Raw genomic sequence first — 12,318 nt, 5'->3', positions numbered from 1 at the left:
GCAAACAACGCTGAAGTAATAAAGTGTATTTAGATTAAATCTACAAAATCCTGAAATATTTATTTAAATATATACAATGCATGAAATACTTATGTAAATATGGATATAAAGCATAAAATATTTATATCAAATAAATGTATGCATTAAGAATGAGACCCAATTATGTTTGTAAAAAAACAAACATAAATATTATCAATATTAATAATGTAAAATTTATAGATGGCATAATGTGAAAAGAAATGGCAAGCATGCTAATAATCATGTCTTACATTAATGCAAAATCAAGAGTTACTTCCTGAATTTGATACAATTATGTTTACATATATTGTATATTAATAATACTATTATCAATTAATGAGGGCAGAAAGGTATTGAATAATATGCTTATCTTTCATAATAGAAGCAATAAAGTTGATATTTCCAAAATTGATAGTTCAAGAAACAGATTATCATTTAGATGTATGGAATTAGCCAACAAAAGATCTTACAACAGCAGTTGAAAATGATCACCTCTGACAGTGTAAAAGATGAAGTTTTCCATTATAAGTCCTTCTATATTTGAATTCTTAGCATGCCTTTTGAATTTGGATAAAAACAAAATAATTTTAAATAAAAAATAAAACAGAAAGAATAGTTCATAGATAATAGCACATAACCTTGAATAACAAATGAATACTCTGAATATATTGCCATTGACATGAGCAAAAAAGTACAAAAGCCAAGAATAAATTTCTTAAAGAGGTAGACAATGGCTGTAATTCATGTAAATTATTCTATATGTAATATCATTAGCAATAAAGTAAGAATTGATACAAGAATAATTTAACTTCCAAAAATTCTGCGGGCAATGCTCCTGTGTAAGCTAAAAGAAATGTAAAGAATCAAATACTGCTGAGCATTTATGGTAGTAAGTCACTACTGAAAAGATCCAGGCCACCAATAAATCAAGTACTTCAATAAAATTCCTAAAAGCATGAGAATGTTTAACTATATTCCAATAATGAGAAATATAAGCAATGAAAATTATTGGCCAGAATAGTCTCCAACAGAATTCTGGAACTATTCATAATGCTTCCATTAAAGTTTGGTTATCACCAATTAAGATAATAAAGAATATTTCTCCTTCAAAGATAAAGTCTTAGGATTCACAGGCCTTTGTCTCCACTTGCAATATCACCCTATGCTACCCAAAATCCCGGGCTATTTTCATATAGTTTTAGAAATCTTGGACTTTACTTTGTAGGGAAGATGTAATGTAAAAACTCACAATTATTCAATAAGCTTCAGTCTTGAAAACACCAACTGTCTTGCAGTCTTCTCAGCTTCAATCCTCTAGGTAGATTATGAACACATCCCTTGATATGTTCATCACATGCTGACTTCCATTTGCATCCTAACAGTACTTTCTTTCTGACCACAACCTTGAAAAATAAGCATGTTTTCTGTCTGTAGTCTGTATATCTATAACTTCATTTCAGGAAGAATCTACTCTTCTCACAGCCACCTAGGGGCTGCTCAATATCTTATGGTAGTGTAGTCCAATGAATATTTTTGCTCCAAAATGTATTTACTAACAATTATGATTCAAGTAGAATCTGTTAAATTAGTGACTGCATGATTACAGCACCAAGTAATTTGTACTGCTTATGCTGTAACTGGGAAATAAAACAATCAATCTCTATGGGTAGGTTTTCTCAAAGACTTAAGGAGCCAGGCATTCTTAAAATTACTAGAAGGAAGCAGAAAGAAGGGATCATTACACTCAGCTGGAGTGTTATGTTAAAAGAGGAGGAGTAACGCATAGTGATCAAAATAGATAGTTTTACTTCTCCTAAACCACCATTAGTATAGCACAATTTCAACTCCAACAAGAAACAGAAAGCAGAAATCCCAGAAACCCTGAAAAGCACAGGCAATAATAATGTCAACAATGAATGACATGTACTGAGTACTTACTGTGTCAGATACTTCACCTACATCATCTCATTTAAGCCTCAAAGAATCCTGTACACTATATGCTATTATGATCCTTATTTTGTAGATGAGGAAACTGAGACTTAGAAAGGATGCCTAACTTGCCCATATCCAGCAAGTGGTAGGATAGTGATTTAAACTTCGACAGTTTGATTCCAAAGCCAATATGCTTAAGCAGTCTGTTACACAGCTCACAACAAAGATTCACACATAAATAGTTAGAGTGGCAGATAGATTTTATTAGAGCTGATACCTAAAAGATAGGTATCAATGAAAAAGGGTAATTGCAGGTCCTAAAAAGGAAAATAAGGAAAAGGGAGATTAACAATCTGTTGGGTCAGTACTAAATGGAATTTAAAGGTACCTTAATCTCTTCTGGAAATGTCTCCCAAAACTCAAGACTGATACAGGAATTAGTCATAAATGACAATTAACAAAACATGGGAAAGTCAGAGCTAAAGTGAACATACCTTAAGATCTTATTTGAAAGTGATTTACATTTAATGAGTATATTTTATTTTTAATGAGTGTGTTTTAATAAAAGTTTAATTTAAATCTATTTCTATGCATGAATGTGTATTATGGAAGGAAAAAAGAAATATTTTAAATATCCAATGTATCCAATCTAAAGAAAAGACTGATACAGAGATTTGCAAGGGGAAAAAAAAACCCACAATGTTTTCTTTTTTAGAGAACAGATTTTAAAAATATAAGAAAAAGGATTATTCTGCCGGCTTTATTGTTTTCTTCCTATCTCTATGAAAATGTTCATCATACTCAGTCCCCATTAACGGCTCAACTATAAAGTTTATTCAGAATTTTAAAATTAACATAGTTGATATGGAGTCTTTATTTCAAAAGAGATTTTTCTATATGTTACTCTTTCAAGCCTCACTTTTTCTTTACCTAAAGTGCAACTGTAAGATCCGTTAAGCTGCATTTCTCCATCCACCTTAAGGTGTCAATGTCTTCTTGCAATTCTAGACATCATCGTGTACAACAGAATCTCCCAGGATTATGTTTTTTAAGACTTTATTTATTTGAGAGGAGGGGGGAAGAGCAGGAGCAGGGGAAAGGGCAGAGGGAGAGGGATGAGCAGACTGCCTGCTGAGCAGGGACCCACCCCTACCCCCTGAGGTGGAGCTCAATCCCAGGACTTTGAAATTGTGACCTAAACTGAAGTCAGATGCCTAACTGACAGTCACCCAGGTGCCCCATGGGATTATTTTTTAAATGATGATCTCTGAACTGTTATCCAGATTATTCTGAATCAGAATCTCTGGAAGTGAAGCAAGGTATATTTTAATAAACCCCCTAAATAGCTCTTTGGACACATTAAAACTTGATGGCATTGAATTATCAATTCCATGATTCCTCATCTGGAATCCTAGACTTATTCACTGAAGCTTTATGAAGAAGTGAAGAATGAATACAAAATATGTGTAAATATAGATATCAAATACGTTACCAAAATATTATATTCAGACTTTAAACTTAGACTCATTAACTATAAAATAATATATTTTGATTTTCCTTTTTTTAATTTTGATTTTCAAATAAAGAAGCCATACTAAATGAGATTTATGGGAAACTGAATTATTATTAATGATATCTGTATGAAAGTATCAAATGCAGACCCAGAGTCAGATCAATGAAGTCATCACTTACTCATGCCTCAAGAAATCTTGTGCCATCCTTCTCCTAAGTGCTGGGGACAGAAATATAAATTAGGGGATGCCTGGGTGGCTCAGTAGTTGAGCGTCTGCCTTTGGCTCAGGGCACGATCCTGGGATCCAGGATCAAGTCCTGCATCGGGCTCCTTGCGGGGAGCCTGCTTCTCCCTCTGCCTGGGTCTCTGCCTCTCTCTCTGTGTGCCTCTCATGAATAAATAAATAAAATCTTTTATATATTTATTTTTTAAAAGATTTTATTTTATTTACTCATGAGAGATACAGAACGATATATATATATCTATATATATCTATATAATATATATATAAATTAGATTTATTCCCTCCAATAGAACTAAAAACAAATCTTTTTTAAAGGATTTTATTTTATTTACTCATGAGAGATACAGAACGATATATATATAAATTAGATTTATTCCCTCCAATAGAACAAACTAAAAACATCTCTGTAATACAATGGTTTAAAACAGTAGAAAAAAATAAAAATAAAACAGTAGAGATATGCAGAAGTATTTTGGGAGAACTTATGAGTACAACTATCCTCAGTTGGCTGGAAAGTGAAGGGACAGTGTCAAGAAAGGCTTCCTGAAGATGACTCATGACATGAGACTTTAAATAGAAGAATTCCATAGATGGATCAAGGGTAAGCATTAAGAGCACTCAAGGCAAAGAGACAATAATGAACAAAGACACAGGGATAAGAAATAGCATGTTATGTCTGATAAACTGTGAGTCATTCAGTGAACTGAAGAGAAAACCAAGTGTCAGGAAATGGTTCAGATTTGAAACTTGAAAGACAGGCAAAAAATAGATCATCACATGCACAGTGAAACATGTGAATGCATTGGACTTTAAGTAATTTGTGTTCTGCTCCTCTCTTCCGGAATTATACATTTCATAGACTGCTTGATATTAACCCAAAGGTCATTGAGATTGTATTTTTTAGTCTTTTTTTTCCCTTTGTGGGATTCATTCTATAATTTCTCTATCTAGGTATTCAAGTTCACCAATCTCTTCTGCAATGTCTCACATGCTATTAAGCCCATTCAGTGAATTTTTTTTCAGATACTGTATTTTTCACCTCTAAAAGTTCCACTTTCTGAATTTTATAACTTCTATTCTCCTTCCCATATAATTATGTTTTCTTTTATTTTTTTTTATATGTTTTCTTTTAAATCCTTGAGTAGGGCAGCCCCAGTGGTGCAGCGGTTTAGCACCGCCTGCAGCCCAGGGCATGATCCTGGAGACCTGGGATCAAGTCCCACGTCGGGCTCCCTGCATGGAGCCTGCTTCTCCCTCTGCCTGTGTCTCTGCCCCTCTCTCTCTCTCTCTCTCTCTCTCTCTGTGTCTCTATGAATAAATAAATAAAATCTTTTAAGAAATTAAAAAATAAATCCTTGAGTATATTTATAATATTCATAAGGAATATATTAATATAATTTATCATTTATTTAATGTCATTTGCTAATTTATCATTTCTATCATTTTTATGTTTGTTTCTATTGACTGACTTTTCTTCTGGCTATGGGTGCAATTTTTTCATAAGTTTAGTAAATTTTGATTGGTGATGGATACTGTATATATTCTATATTGCTGGAGACTAGATTTTGGTCTGGCAACTTACTTGATCCTTTGAAGTTCGTATTTAAGCTTTAAAGACTGAGTGTAAGCTTTCCCAATAAGAATTCCACAAGAGAATTAAACTCTAGTGTCTAACACAACATTATCCATAATGAATTAACTTCTCTCTAATGCATTTAAATGGTATTATACTACTCTTGAGAGAACTAAGAAAATAGTTATTCAAATTCTTTCGATTGGACTCCTGGTTGAGAAAGACTGACAATTTAACTGCACTCGGCATGACCCCCTTTGAAGTCTCCCTGGAGGTTCCACTGTTCAAGGATAGCTCTTCATTTATAGCTGATCAAAAATGTCTCTCAGCCCTATGTGAATTTTGGAAACTTTCAACTTATAGCTTCCCTGGTTCTTTGCCTGGCCTCAGGGTGTTTCTTCATACACTGTACAGCTTAGCATTTAGGAACAAACTCAAGGGGATTTCTTTTTTCTTTTTTTTTTTTTTTTAATTTTTTTTTTAATTTTTATTTATTTATGATAGTCAGAGAGAGAGAGAGAGAGAGAGAGAGAGAGAGGCAGAGGGAGAAGCAGGCTCCATGCACCGGGAGCCCGACGTGGGATTCGATCCCGGGTCTCCAGGATCGCGCCCTGGGCCAAAGGCAGGCGCTAAACCGCTGCGCCACCCAGGGATCCCTCAAGGGGATTTCTATACAGATTTCTGACATTCTTTTTCCATGTAGCTTCTATCTCTCTGTTATTCTGCTCCACAAATTCTAGAGGCCTAAAGATCCCCAGACACCAAATACTGTCTACCCAACTCAATGAAACCATAGTGCTCTGTTTTAGACACCTCTTCCTATATTGTAGTCCAGAAGTGCTGGATGGCAGAACGGTGGGAAGGGAGTAGACTTATTTTGTTTCCCATACTTCAGTATTGTGCCAACTGATTGACCAATGTCCAAAAATTGTTGAAATGCATATTTTGTCCAGTTTTCTAATATTTTAGGGAATGAAGGTAAAACCAGTCCAGAGTGAAAGTTTTATCTTACACTTTAGATTATAGTTCTTGGAAAGCTGATAAAAGATTCTTTTTTATTTTATTTTTTTTTTTTTTGATAAAAGATTTTAATCAGAACACTGACATGATTAGATTTACAGATCATTCCAGCAATTATGTGGAAGAAAAACATGAGAACAATTAGACTGATGAAAGGGAGAAGCTCCAAAAACATCTGAGAGGTAAAACTATCAAGATGAGATGGTTTATTGAACATAGGAAGAGGAAGAAGTCAAAGATAACTCAAGAACTCAAAATTGAAGTGTGTGAGTACCACAAACTTACATGGGGAAAGGGACCTAGTTTATGGTTATTTTAGTTTTACTCATATTGCCTTTGATGCATACTTGGAACATCCAAATGAAGATAACCACTAGAGAGCTGAATATATAAATTTAAGACTCAGGGGAAAGTCCTTGGCTAGAAGAGATAAAACCAAGAGTAACCAGCATATAAATATTAGTTGAAACTATAGAGGAAATAACATTGGTCAAAGAGAACATATAGAATCGTAAGACAACTAGAAGAAAATAAAATAACACTAACATTTAAGAGACAAAGAAATAAAGTAGAGATGGAGAAGTCTTGAAAAACGAAGAGAACCAGGAGACTGCAGAATTGAAAAGTCAAGAAGCAAAGAATTCCAGAAGGAGAGATTAAAATACTATTTCAAATAGGTATTCCAGCAAAACAAAAGAATGGCCACTGACTTAGGCAATTAAGAAGAAATGAGCAGCAGGGTGCCTTGGTGGCTCAGCCAGTTGAGCATCTGCCTTGGGCTCAGGCCATGATCCCAGGGTCCTGGGATCAAGGCTCACATCGAATTCCATGCTTATGGGGGGTCTGCTTCCCCCTCTGCCTCTCCTTTGGCTCATGCTCATTCTCTTTCTCTCTCTCAAATAAATAAATAAAATCTATAAAAAGAAACAGATAGCCTTTTACTCACTCAGTAGGTGAGTGTAACTGAAAGTGTCAGAAAGTAGAGAAAGTGAGTGAGAATAAATACCAAGTACAGATTACTCTTCTAAAGAATGAAAGAAGAGTGTTAATTAAATTGAAGGTAAGAAAGATACAGATCAAGACAATATATATACTGTTAGTATATGAGACTTGAGTTCTTGAAAGCTGAAGATCTTAAAAATACAAGAAACAGGGAAAAACACAATGGATTAAGGTCCCAGATAGAGAGGCCAAGAAGTCAAGAAAACAGAAGGATTATTTAGCATTGGCCAAGAGTTTTGACCAACACTGGTATTGGAGGAAAGAACATAGAATCAGCAACCAAATCAACAAAGAATGCTTGTTCTGACCAAGGGTTTCTACCTGGTTTCCAGAGAAATGGCAGGACCTTGATCTGAGATTGAACTGCCACAGTTTAGGAAGAAAGAGCAAGGGTCTCAGAAACTGAGAGTAAGGGCCTCTATTCAGAGCCTTATGCAGTGAAAAGACCCTAACTAGGGAACTATCATTGAAAGCCTTATTCTCAGTGTGAGCTGTCACATAACATTCAGAGCACAGTTATATGAAAGGAGATAAAAATGAGGATGCTGATTATAATGATGATGATTAAAATAGATGTTCTGATATATCCCCCAGGTACTCCCTTCAGAACTGTATTCCCCTGGCTGCTAGGAGTGCTGCTGGCTGACAGCCCTCTCAGCAAGTTAATCTCAGCTGAAGAGGGCTGCCTTCCCCAAGGTCATGATTCTTTTCCAACCACAGCCTGCGCCCCATGACTAGTCAATGCCAGGGTGCAGAAATCTAGCCTTGGGATAAGGTGAAGAGCCATTCCAGTTTCACTTCCCTACAGGGTCAGCTGAGGCCTTGGTTGCTTACCAAACAGCAAACAGTCCAACTTGTCTCTGGACTTCAAAATCCTACATCCTTCCTTTTCTCCAAGATAGGATTTTCACATAAAAAACAGGACACCCAGGTAAATTTGAAATTTCAGACAATTATGTTCCAAATAGTAAATTTTATATAAAGAATCAGTCATTGTTTACCAGAAATTTATATTTAACTAGGCTTCCTATATTTTTACTTTCTAAATTTGGCAACCCTATCCACAGGTATTAATTTGAGAAGACTCCCTAAAAAACTTATTTCACACTAGTCTCTATCTCAGAGCTGGCCTCCTAGGGAATCCCACTTAAAATAGTAAATTCTGGAATTCAATAACCTACTTGATGGCTGGCAGTGAGGAACACATGTCTAGGAATACATGGAATACAAATAGTTCCCAGCAATATAGCAGTATAAATATTAAAACTTTGACTGATAATGGCCCGGGATGGCCTACAGTGGAAGGATTTACTAGTATACGGAATTCTTCAGTAGTTTGAGAAATATCAGAGAAACAGTACAATTATAATGACAACGGAATTGGATGGTTATGGCTGGAGACAACTGACACTTTTGAAAAAAGATCATACATAAGAGTGATTAAATAGCAATTAAAAGCTAAGGATGAAAGAGGATTTCAGTGAAAACAACGAGATACTTGGCATCAAGTAACCTCTTCTACCCTGGAGGGCAATGTATTTTTTGGTCTGCTAAGGGCTTATACTATAGACATATAAATTAAGGCATATTTAAGGTTTCCATTTCCTTCCCATTGAGCTCATACCAAAAGGTTAAAACATACTGCATCCATTGGCATGAATCTCGCATAAAATCACATCAGAACAACAAAGGTATAGCCATAAGCATATAAACTTGGGATTCAGTGGTCTTCTCACACACTGCACCACTCAAAACCTGCCAGCCTGATACAGCAAATAAAAGTCTACTGATGGCACAGCTAAGGCACCAGCTCAAAGACAATATCTTACAAGAATGGGACACTATTCTCTGGAAAGCAATATGCATGTACATGTACTATACACACACATCCACATCTATGTAAGTACAATGGCACTGTGTTCCCAAGAGGTAAATTCATAGATCTGAGAACTTAGGGATGAAAGAGGCAGTCTCACCTGGGTAATTTTTGATTCCTGCCTCACAATTTGGGGCTCCTTGGGTTGAGAAGTCCTGACACCCAAAGAAGAAATACTTCTCCTAGGGGAAACAGCAAAAGTGCCATTGAACTTTAAGCTGTAATTGTCAGTCTGGCACTTTGGGTTTTATATGACAAAGAATCAGCAGGCAAGAAGAGAAGTCACCAGGCTGGACAGAGGTAATGGAACCTGACCATTAGGAAGAGGTAAACCCACTATTATATAATGGAGGCAGAGAAAAATATGTTTGGCACACAGGTAAGTCACTTAGACATTGCTTGTTACTCCCTTGCCCAATTTTGATGTAAATAGACAAGTACAGAAGCCAGGGCCTGAGAAGGGTATAGTGACCAGGGACTTGAGTACACTTCCTAAAAAAGTACTATGGCAGGACAAGAAATGAATTAAAAGACAAAGAGTACAAGAGAAAAGTAATATAGAGATCTGAACAAGCTTTCTCTAAGTTTAGAGTGTATATATTTTTTTTGTATAATCCTCTCCTAATTTTCTGAGGATTATGATCTATTGTCATGGAAAACAATTATGACATTATAGAGAATGCAAATTAGTGTTTATTGAAAAATCCATGTGTCAGAAGGTTTTCTCATATGATTTTACATTAATTCTCACAAAAAAACCTGTAAATTAAGTATTGCTCTCTACAGACTAGGAAATTCAGTCTTAAGAAGTGAATAGTGAAAGTTATTTCTACCACAACATGTCCACATAGAAAACTAATAGAATTTATGGACTTCAGACACATTGAATAGCACCATGGAGATCAACAACAGTACTGAAGGGAAGGGGTCAAATGTAATACTCAAAAGCACTGCTCCACAGTATAACTTTCTGAAATGATGGAAATGTTCAATATCTATGTCTGTCCTTTCCAACACAGTAGCCACTAGCCACATATGCTACTGAGCAATTAAAATGTGGTTCATGCAACTGAGGAATTAAATGTCTGATTTTAATTAAATTTGAATTTAGGGATGTCTGGGTGGCTCAGTGGTTGAGAGTTTGCCTTTGGCTCACGGCATGATCCTGGGGTCTTGGGATCAAGTCCCACACGGGGCTCCTGCAAGGAGCCTCCTTCTCCCTCTGCCTATGTCTCTGCCTCTCTCTGTGTGTCTCTCATGAATAGATAAATAAAATCTTTAAAATAAATAAATAAATTTGAATTTAAATAGCCACTACTATTGGACAGTACAGCTCTAAAGGATCGCTGGACTTTCTCCTGCATTTCTAATAAAAGTGCCCAGGGGTTAAGATGGCTAATACAAGAAAAGCACTGCAATTTTGAATTACCAGAATAAGACTTCTAATTCCCCTGCCACATACTTCTTCTCCCTCAAGTTCCGACAAAACTGGACCTGGAGCACCTGGTGGCTCAGTCAGTTGAGCATCAGACTCTTGGTTTTGGCTCAGGTTACGATCTCATAGTCGTAGGATTGAACCCTTCATGTTCAATCTCTGTGCTTAGGGCAAAATTTGCTTCAGATTCTTTCTCTCAAATAAACTTTAAAATCTTTTTTAAAAATGGACCCATTGTATGTCAAGCTCTAATTCCTTTTTTTTAATTCCAGTTAATTAACATAGAGTGTAATATTAGTTTCAGGTGTACAGTACAGTGATTCAACAATTCCACACATCACCCAGGGCTCATCATAAGTGTACTCCCTAATCATCTAATCATCATCACCTACTTTACTCATTTTCCCCACTGACCTCCCCTCTGGTAACCATCAGTTTGTTCTCTATAGTTAAGAGTGTTTCTTGATTTTTCTCCCTCTTTTTTCCCTTTGCTCATTCGTTTTGTTTCTTAAATTCCACATATGAGTGAAATCATTTAGTATCTGCCTTTCTCTGACTGACCTATTTTACTTAGCATTATACTCTCTAGCTCCATCCATGTCATTGTAAATGGCAAGATTTCATTTTTTATGGTGGAATAATATCCCATTGTATAAATACATACCACTTCTTTATCCATTCATCTACCAATGGACACTTGGGCTGTTTCTATAATTTGGCTACTGTACATAATGCTGCTATAAACACAGGAGTGCACATATCCCTTCAAATTAGTGTTTTTGTATTTTAGGGATAAGTACCCACTAGTGCAATTACCGAATCATACCAAACTCTAATTCTTAAATACAGCAATGTGCCACAGACATTGACGAAAAACTTTTAGCAGCCACTGCAAAATCCAGACAGGCCCTATTATATGGAAGCACCCAGAACTGCTTTTCATTTTTCACAACTTCTCAGCTGGAAGAATTCTAACTTTCTCAAAAATAATGTACTGATATATTAAGTAAAACAGCTGGGTTTTTTGTTGTTGCTGCTGTTGTTGTTTTTCTGCCTGTTTTGTGAGGAGGAGCTGGTTTGGTTTTGGTTTTCATTATCAGCCTCATTTTTAAATGTCTCCAGTTTATTGTTTACTATCTGTGCAACCTCCTCCTCTAGAGATTTAGACCAAATAGATTTTTCCTGATTAGGTTGCTCATCATTATTTTCTGAGCTTCCAATTAAGTATCATTTGGCAATCTGGCAATTTTGTGAAACATTAAAGCAAGCTGTATTTCAATTTTGCCTTTTAACTTTTAACTTTCATTAAAGAGAATCTATTTTGAGGCCACTGATGAATTGAGACCTCCAAATATTTCATAAGTTCTGATGCCATGCCAAATCTATAAAAATCTACACTCTTCTTAAAAGGATTTGTTATATCGAATTCTATGACAGATCATTTACCAAATTGAGTATATATAACTAATTTTCTGGCTTCTCTCATTCAGTCTAATAAGTCACATTGAAATCCTTAAATTCTGGCCATTTCACAACTTCCCACAACTATTTCAGAATTAACTCTATTTTTCTTTGGAGGAAGTATGAGGTGAAAGAAATACCTCATAGAGAGTATTCACAAGGTACCTATCCCTAATTTCACATAAATACTCACTTTTCTCGCCTGCTTCTTTGCTGAAATGAAAAAGAAAAAGAAGATGCAGAT

Source organism: Canis lupus, chromosome 29 (genome assembly GCF_003254725.2).
Source record: "Canis lupus dingo isolate Sandy chromosome 29, ASM325472v2, whole genome shotgun sequence".
In the NCBI taxonomy this organism is placed as follows: Eukaryota; Metazoa; Chordata; class Mammalia; order Carnivora; family Canidae; genus Canis; species Canis lupus.
This window is presented reverse-complemented; position numbering follows the sequence as displayed.